We start from the raw sequence: 9535 nt of genomic DNA, 5'->3' as shown, positions 1-9535 counted from the left end.
ACATACAGTGCCTTGCGAAAGTATTCGGCCCCCTTGAACTTTGCGACCTTTTGCCACATTTCAGGCTTCAAACATAAAGATATAAAACTGTATTTTTTTGTGAAGAATCAACAACAAGTGGGACACAATCATGAAGTGGAACAACATTTAGTGGATATTTCAAACTTTTTTAACAAATCAAAAACTGAAAAATTGGGCGTGCAAAATTATTCAGCCCCCTTAAGTTAATACTTTGTAGCGCCCCCATTTGCTGCGATTACAGCTGTAAGTCGCTTGGGGTATGTCTCTATCAGTTTTGCACATCGAGAGACTGAAATTTTTTCCCATTCCTCCTTGCAAAACAGCTTGAGCTCAGTGAGGTTGGATGGAGAGCATTGGTGAACAGCAGTTTTCAGTTATTTCCACAGATTCTCGATTGGATTCAGGTCTGGACTTTGACTTGGCCATTCTAACACCTGGATATGTTTATTTTTTAACCATTCCATTGTAGATTTTGCTTTATGTTTTGGATCATTGTCTTGTTGGAAGACAAATCTCCGTCCCAGTCTCAGGTCTTTTGCAGACTCCATCAGGTTTTCTTCCAGAATGGTCCTGTATTTGGCTCCATCCATCTTCCCATCAATTTTAACCATCTTCCCTGTCCCTGCTGAAGAAAAGCAGGCCCAAACCATGATGCTGCCACCACCATGTTTGACAGTGGGGATGGTGTGTTCAAGGTCAAAACGTTGTGTTGCTTTTACGCCAAACATAACGTTTTGCATTGTTGCCAAAAAGTTCCATTTTGGTTTAATCTGACCAGAGCACCTTCTTCCACATGTTTGGTGTGTCTCCCAGGTGGCTTGTGGCAAACTTTAAACAACACTTTTTATGGATATCTTTAAGAAATGGCTTTCTTCTTGCCACTCTTCCATAAAGGCCAGATTTGTGCAATATACGACTGATTGTTGTCCTATGGACATAGTCTCCCACCTCAGCTGTAGATCTCTGCAGTTCATCCAGAGTGATCATGGGCCTCTTGGCTGCATCTCTGATCAGTCTTCTCCTTGTATGAGCTGAAAGTTTAGAGGGACGGCCAGGTCTTGGTAGATTTGCAGTGGTCTGATACTCCTTCCATTTCAATATTATCGCTTGCACAGTGCTCCTTGGGATGTTTAAAGCTTGGGAAATCTTGTTGTATCCAAATCCGGCTTTAAACTTCTTCACAACAGTATCTCGGACCTGCCTGGTGTGTTCCTTGTTCTTCATGATGCTCTCTGCGCTTTTAACGGACCTCTGAGACTATTACAGTGCAGGTGCATTTATACGGAGACTTGATTACACACAGTTGGATTGTATTTATCATCATTAGTCATTTAGGTTGGATCATTGGATCATTCAGAGATCCTCACTGAACTTCTGGAGAGAGTTTGCTGCACTGAAAGTAAAGGGGCTTAATAATTTTGCACGCCCAATTTTTCAGTTTTTGATTTGTTAAAAAAGTTTGAAATATCCAATAAATGTCGTTCCACTTCATGAGTGTCCCACTTGTTGTTGATTCTTCACAAAAAAATACAGTTTTATATCTTTATGTTTGAAGCCTGAAATGTGGCACAAGGTCGCAAAGTTCAAGGGGGCCGAATACTTTCGCAAGGCACTGTATATGTGCTTTCTTGAGCAGGCAGACATTGCGGGCGCTGCAGGATTTCAGTCCTTCACGGCGTAATGTGTTACCAATTGTTCTCTTGGTGACTATGTTCCCAGCTGCCTTGAGATCATTGACAAGATCCTCCCGTGTAGTTCTGAGCTGATTCCTCACCGTTCTCATGATCATTGCAACTCCACAAGGTGAGATCTTGCATGGAGCCCCATGCCGAGGGAGATTGACAGTTCTTTTGTGTTTCTTCCATTTGTGAATAATCGAACACACTGTTATCATCTTCTCACCAAGCTGCTTGGCGATGGTCTTGTAGCCCATTCCAGCCTTGTGTAGGTCTACAATCTTTTCCCTGACATCCTTGGAGAGCTCGTTGGTCTTGACCATGGTGGAGAGTTTGGAATCTGAATGATTGATTGCTTCTGTGGACAGGTGTCTTTCATACAGGTAACAAACTGAGATTAGGAGCACTCCCTTTAAGAGTGTGCTCATAATCTCAGCTCGTTACCTGTATAAAAGACACCTGGAAGCCAGAAATCTTTCTGATTGAGAGGGGGTCAAATACTTATTTCCCTCATTAAAATGCAAATCCATTTATAACATTTTTGACATGCGTTTTTCTGGATTTTTTGTTGTTGTTATTCTGTCTCTCATTGTTCAAAAAAACCTACCATTAAAATTCTAGACTGATCATTTCTTTGTCAGTGGGCAAACGTACTGTCACGCCCTGACCATAGTTTACTTTGTATTTTCTATGTTTTGATTGGTCAGGGTGTGATCTGAGTGGGCATTCTATGTTTCATGTCTTGTTTGTCTATTTCTATGTTCAGCCTGATATGGTTCTCAGTCAGAGGCAGGTGTTCGTCATTGTCTCTGATTGGGAACCATATTTAGGTAGCCTGGGTTTCACTGTGTGTTTGTGGGTGATTGTTCCTGTCTATGTGTTTTCACCAGATAGGCTGTTTAGGTTTTCGTTACGTTCATTACGTTCTTTATTTTGTAGTAATTGTATTGGAGATTCGTGTTTTCGTATTATTAATAAACATGGATCGTAAACCACACGCTGCATTTTGGTCCGACTCTCCTTCTCATAAAGAATACCGTTACAGAATCACCCACCACAACAGGACCAAGCGGTGTGGTAATGGGCAACGGAAAAAGCAGCAGCAGGAGCAGCGCGAGGAGGTATGGACATGGGAGGACGTTATGGACAGCAATGGCATGGAGTATACTACTTGGGAGGAGATCGACAGGTGGGCGGCCGACCCAGGGAGAGTGCCGGAGCCCGCCTGGGATTCGATGGAGCAGTGCGCGGAAGGCTATCAGAGAATGGAGTTGGCGAAGCAGGCACGGCGGCGCGGAAGTAAGGCCGAGAGGCAGCCCCAAAAATTTCTTGGGGGGGGGCTAACAGGGAGTATGGCTACGCCAGGTAGGAGACCTGCGCAAACTCCCTGTGCTTACCGGGGGGCTAGAGAGACCGGACAGGCACCGTGTTATGCAGTGGTGCGCACGGTGTCTCCAGTGCGGGTGCATAGCCCGGTGCGGTATATTCCAGCTCCGCGTGTCTGCCGGGCTAGATTGAGCGTCGAGCCTAATGCCATGAAGCCGGCTCTACGCAGCTGGTCCCCAGTGCGTCTCCTTGGGCCGGCTTACATGGCACCAGCCTTGCGCTCGGTGTCTCCGGTTCGCCTGCATAGTCCAGTGCGGGCTATTCCACCTCGCCGCACTGGCAGGGCGACCGTGAGCATTCAACCAGGTAAGGTTGGGCAGGCTCGGTGCTCAAGAGCTCCAGTGCGCCTGCACGGTCCGGTTTTTCCAGTACCACCTCCACACCCCAGCCCTCCGGTAGCAGCTCCCCGCACCAGGCTTCCTGTGCGTGTCCTCGGCCCAGTACCACCAGTGCCAGCACCACGCATCAGGCCTACAGTGCGCCTCGCCTGTCCAGCGCTGTCGGAGTCTTCCTCCTCTCCAGCGCTGTCGGAGTCTCCCGCCTGTTTAGCGCTGTCAGAGCTTTCCGCCTCTACAGCGCTGCCGGAGTCTCCCGCCTGTTCAGAACTGCCAGTTAGCATAGAGCTGCCAGTTAGCATAGAGCTGCCAGTTAGCTTAGAGCTGCCAGTTAGCAAGGAGCTGCCAGTCTGCAAGGAGCTGCCAGTCTGCATGGAGCTGCCAGTCTGCATAGAGCTGCCAGTCTGCATGGAGCTGCCAGTCTGCAAGGAGCCGCCAGAGCTGCCTGTCTGCAGGATGCCGCCAAAGCTGCCAGTCTGCAAGGAGCCGCCAGAGCTGCCAGTCTGCAAGGAGCCGCCAGAGCTGCCAGTTAGCATGGAGCAGCCAGGGCCGCCAGTCAGCATGGAGCAGCCAGGGCCGCCAGTCAGCATGGAGCAGCCAGGGCCGCCAGTCAGCATGGAGCAGCCAGGGCCGCCAGTCAGCATGGAGCAGCCAGTCAGCATGGAGCAGCCAGTCAGCATGGAGCAGCCAGAGCAGCCAGTCAGCATGGAGCAGCCAGAGCTGCCAGTCAGCATGGAGCAGCCAGTCAGCATGGAGCAGCCAGAGCTGCCAGTCAGCATGGAGCAGCCAGTCAGCATGGAGCAGCCAGAGCTACCAGTCATCATGGAGCAGCCAGTCAGCATGGAGCAGCCAGAGCTGCCAGTCGTCCAGACTCTTCCAGATCTGCCAGTCGTCCAGACTCTTCCAGATCTGCCAGTCGTCCAGACTCTTCCAGATCTGCCAGTCGTCCAGACTCTTCCAGATCTGCCAGTCGTCCAGACTCTTCCAGATCTGCCAGTCGACCAGACTCTTCCAGATGTGCCAGTCGACCAGACTCTTCCAGATCTGCCAGTCGACCAGACTCTTCCAGATCTGCCAGTCGACCAGACTCTTCCAGATCTGCCAGTCGTCCAGACTCTTCCAGATCTGCCAGTCGTCCAGACTCTTCCAGATCTGCCAGTCGTCCAGACTCTTCCAGATCTGCCAGTCGTCCAGATTCTCCCAGATCTGCCAGTCGACCAGATTCTCCCAGATCCGCCAGTCGACCAGATTCTCCCAGATCCGCCAGTCGACCAGATTCTCCCAGATCCGCCAGTCGACCAGATTCTCCCAGATCCGCCAGTCGACCAGATTCTCCCAGATCCGCCAGTCGACCAGATTCTCCCAGATCCGCCAGTCGACCAGATTCTCTCAGATCCGCCAGTCGACCAGATTCTCCCAGATCTGCTAGTCGACCAGGATCTGCTGAAACCGCCAGCCAGCCAGGTTCTGGTAGTTTCTACTACCTGCCTGGGCTTCCTCTCAGTGCTGAGCTTCTTCTCAGTGCTGAGCTTCCTCTCAGTGCTGAGCTACCCATCTGTCCCGAGTTACCTCTGTCCCGAGCTGTCCCTCTGTCCCATGTTATCATTGTGGTGGGTAACCTATTTAGGGACGTTTAGGAGGGGGATTAAAACTGTCATAGAGTGGGGTCCACGTCCAGCGCCAGAGCCGCCACCGCGGACAGATGCCCACCCAGACCCTCCCCTATAGGTTCAGGTTTTGCGGCCGGAGTCCGCACCTTGGGGGGGGGGTACTGTCACGCCCTGACCATAGTTTACTTTGTATTTTCTATGTTTTGATTGGTCAGGGTGTGATCTGAGTGGGCATTCTATGTTTCATGTCTTGTTTGTCTATTTCTATGTTCAGCCTGATATGGTTCTCAGTCAGAGGCAGGTGTTCGTCATTGTCTCTGATTGGGAACCATATTTAGGTAGCCTGGGTTTCACTGTGTGTTTGTGGGTGATTGTTCCTGTCTATGTGTTTTCACCAGATAGGCTGTTTAGGTTTTCGTTACGTTCATTACGTTCTTTATTTTGTAGTAATTGTATTGGAGATTCGTGTTTTCGTATTATTAATAAACATGGATCGTAAACCACACGCTGCATTTTGGTCCGACTCTCCTTCTCATAAAGAAAACCGTTACACGTACAAAATCAGCAGGGGATTAAATACTTTTTCCCCTCACTGTCTGTGTTAAGTCATAGGAAGTTTCTTGCTCAGAGTTCAAAGTCTTTTAAGCGGCTTGGAAGCTTTGCATGCTTCTGGGAACAGAGAACACTAGGGATAGTGATCATTCTCAAAGGTAGAAAAGCCACCAGCTGTTTCTGAGCCGGGCTCAGAGTATCTGACTCTGAGACTGGGTTCTCCTCTTGTTTCCCCTGTTACAGTCTCTGTCTGTGGAACATGCACCACAGAAGAACTTGGATAGCTAGAGAGAAAGAAGCCTGTTCTCTGCCGTCACAACTGATAGCTCACTTGTTGTTCCCTCCCATCTGGTGTCGTGTCTTTGGCATCATTAAACTGAAGACTGTTATTTCATCAAATCAATTCTCTGTAATTATTATTACGTGATTAAACTAACCAGGTTAATGTAATTAACTAGGAAGTCAGGGCACCAAAGAACATTTTCAGATTACAAAGTTATAATTTTCCTAATATAACTTTTAGATATTTTAATATTTGATCAATTAGTCTTCTAATTAATGAATTATTCTTTACCTCACGTTAGTCTCATTCCAAACGTTGTAAATGGTTGGTTATCTGCACGGACCCAGTCTTCACCATGAAATTATTGACGAGTTTGTCAAGGTATTCCGCACCAAGCAGTGGCGGAGAGGGTTGGCTTCATCCTGTGGGGAGATTGAGGGTGAAAGGCCAAGAGGAGAAGCCAAGCCTTGTTGTTATTGGCCAAAAGGAGCCATATTACTCAGTGCCAAATGGCAAAGAGGAGAAGACTGAGGGACACATGAGGGAGGCAAAGTCTGAAACCTATCGTCTTTACTCCTGTGAGTACAGGGCACCGGTTGCTTGGATTGGTAGTCACGCTGTAGAGCGTGACCATTCTGGACTTCCTCCAGATGGTACCTAAGGGTGGTATTCTGCTGCTTTGCAGAGTCCACTTGAGCTCTTAGAGTACTGATTTTGGACACGTGAGTGTCGCACTTGCACCTTTCGGTCTCAAACTTATCTGTCATGGTTTGCAGATAGAGGTCTTTACGGAGCGAGAGATTCAGTGATGAGATTTCCTCCGCTTGCTTAGAAATCAATATTTCCATCTTCATCACCTGAGTTCTCTCATCATTCATTTGGTCAGCGATTTCAATAAGTTCTTCTGATTTGTCATCCAACTTAGTCATTGTGTTCATTAACTGATCGTCTTTGGTCTGCAGCGTTTTGAGTAGAACCGTATTACTTTGAGTAACGTTCAACAAAACTGCATGCATGTTATCAAGTTGAGCGCTCCTGTTTGTAGATAACTCGTCAGACTTATCTAGTTTGGCGTGGACATCATCATTTTTAGTTTTGGCTAAATCGAGTTGTTCATGTAGAAGGTGATTTTGTTCCTGTAGAAGGCGATTTTGTTGAAGAGTTTGTGCTTGATCATCGTCATACGTTTTTGCAATTACATTTAATTGTTCCATTTTCAAACGCAGTTCCATAGCTAGCAGAATTGTTCCCTTTCCTGCATTTGTCATTGTTTCCCGGTTCTCTCCACCTGTCTCTTTATGTCTACCATTATCTGCTCGTGCTTCAATTGTGCACTGCGGTATTGGACCGATGCCAATCTTGGTTGGCAAGACATCAGGGTTAGACTGGTGAGAGACCTGCACCCAATGGTTGACTTTGGAAAGCGTTGTTGTCAGCTGTTTTTCCGCTAATGGCATAATTAGGGTTGGTATTGCTGCTGAGGTCAGAGATCAATCCATTTATGGGTCGAGGTTCACAAATTTGCGGGCGAGTGGGGACTACACCCTCTGATAGCTTGAACATTATTAGAACATTTGAAAGGAAAATGTTTTTCCTAATTTTCCAAACTTTGGTTTTGGAATGTGTTGGGAGCAGCAAAGATGATTTTAATCTATTTATAGATGTTAATGAACCAACAGTACCAGTACTGTGGGAGTTGGACATGAATGAGTTTGCAAAAGCAAATTGAATTAATCAATTATAATGATTCATCATACCTGGATAGGCTATCTGGGAATTAAACTTTAAATTAAAATCAAATCAAGGTTTATTTGTCACGTGCGCTGAATACAACAGGTGACCTTACAGTGAAATGCTTACTTACAGGCTCTAACCAATAGTGCAAAAAAGGTATTAGGTGAACAATAGGTAGGTAAAGAAATAAAACAACAGTAAAAAGACAGGCTACACACAGTAGCGAAGCTATAAAAGTAGCGAGGCTACATACAGACACTGGTTAGTCAGGCTGATTGAGGTAGTATGTATATGTAGATATGGTTAAAGTGACTATGCATATATGATGAACAGAGAATAGCAGTAGCATAAAAGAGGGGTTGGCGGGTGGTGGGTGGGACACAATGCAGATAGCCCTGTTAGTAACTGTGCGGGAGCACTGGTTGGTCGGCCCAATTGAGGTAGTATGTACATGAATGTATAGTTAAAGTGACTATGCATATATGACAAACAGAGAGTAGCAGCAGCGTAAAAAGAGGGGTTGGGGGGGGCATACAATGCAAATAGTCCGGGAAGCCATTTGATTACCTGTTCAGGAGTCTTATGGCTTGGGGGTAAAAACTGTTGAGAAGCCTTTTTGTCCTAGACTTGGCATTCCGGTACCGCTTGCCATGCGGTAGTAGAGAGATCATTCTATGACTGGGGTGGCTGGGGTTATTTAGGGCCTTCCTCTGACACCGCCTGGTATAGAGGTCCTGGATGGCAGGCAGCTTGGCCCCAGTGATGTACGGTCAGAGGCCGAGCAGTTGCCGTACCAGGCAGTGATGCAACCAGTCAGGATGCTCTCAATGTTGCAGCTGTAGAACCTTTTGAGGATCTCAGGACCCATGACAAATCTTTTGAGTTTTCTGAAGGGGAATAGGCTTTGTCGTGCCCTCTTCACGACTGTCTTAGTGTGTTTGGACCATTCTAGTTTGTTGTTGATGTGGACACCGAGGAACTTGAAGCTCTCAACCTGCTCCACTACAGCCCTGTCGATGAGAATGGGGGCGTGCTCGGTCCTCCTTTTCCTGTAGTCCACAATAATCTCCTTAGTCTTGGTTATGTTGAGGGATAGGGAGTTATTCTGGCACCACCCGGCCAGGTCTCAGACTTCCTCCCGATTGGCTGTCTCGTCATTGTCGGTGATCAGGATGATCACACTGTTGTGTCGTCTGTAAACTTAATGATGGTGTTGCAGTCGTGCCTGGCCATGCAGTCGTGGGTGAACAGGGAGTACAGGAGGGACTGAGCACGCACCCCTGGGGAGCTCCAGTGTTGAGGATCAACGTGGCAGATGTGTTGCTACCTACCCTCACCACCTGGGGGTGGCTCGTCAGGAATTCCAGGATCCAGTTGCAGAGGGAGGTGTTTAGTCCAAGGATCCTTAGGTTAGTGATGAGCTTTGAGGGTACTATGGTGTTGTACGCTGAGCTGTAGTCAATGAATAGCATTCTCACGTAAGTGTTCCTTTTGTCCAGGTGGGAAAGGGCAGTGTGGAGTGCAATAGAGATTGTATCATCTGTGGATCTGTTTTGGCAGTATGCAAATTGGAGTGGGTCTAGGGTTTCTGGGATAATGGTGTTGATGTGAGCCATTACTAACCTCTCAAAGCACTTTGTGACTACAAACCTGAGTGCTATGGGTCTGTAGTCATTTAGGCAGGTTGCCTTTGTATTCTTGGGCACAGGGACTATCTATGGTGGTCTGCTTGAAACATGTCGCTATTACAGACTTAATCAGGGACATGTTGACAATGTGAGTGAAGACACTTGCCAGTTGGTCAACACATGCCCGAAGCACACGTCCAGGTAATCTATCTGGCCCGCAGCCTTGTTTGTGTATGTTGAGCTGTTTAAATGTCTTAATCACATCGGCTACTGAGAGCGTGATCACACAGTCGCCTGGAACAGCTGATGC

Source organism: Oncorhynchus clarkii, chromosome 32 (genome assembly GCF_045791955.1).
Source record: "Oncorhynchus clarkii lewisi isolate Uvic-CL-2024 chromosome 32, UVic_Ocla_1.0, whole genome shotgun sequence".
NCBI classification, from domain to species: Eukaryota; Metazoa; Chordata; class Actinopteri; order Salmoniformes; family Salmonidae; genus Oncorhynchus; species Oncorhynchus clarkii.
This window is presented reverse-complemented; position numbering follows the sequence as displayed.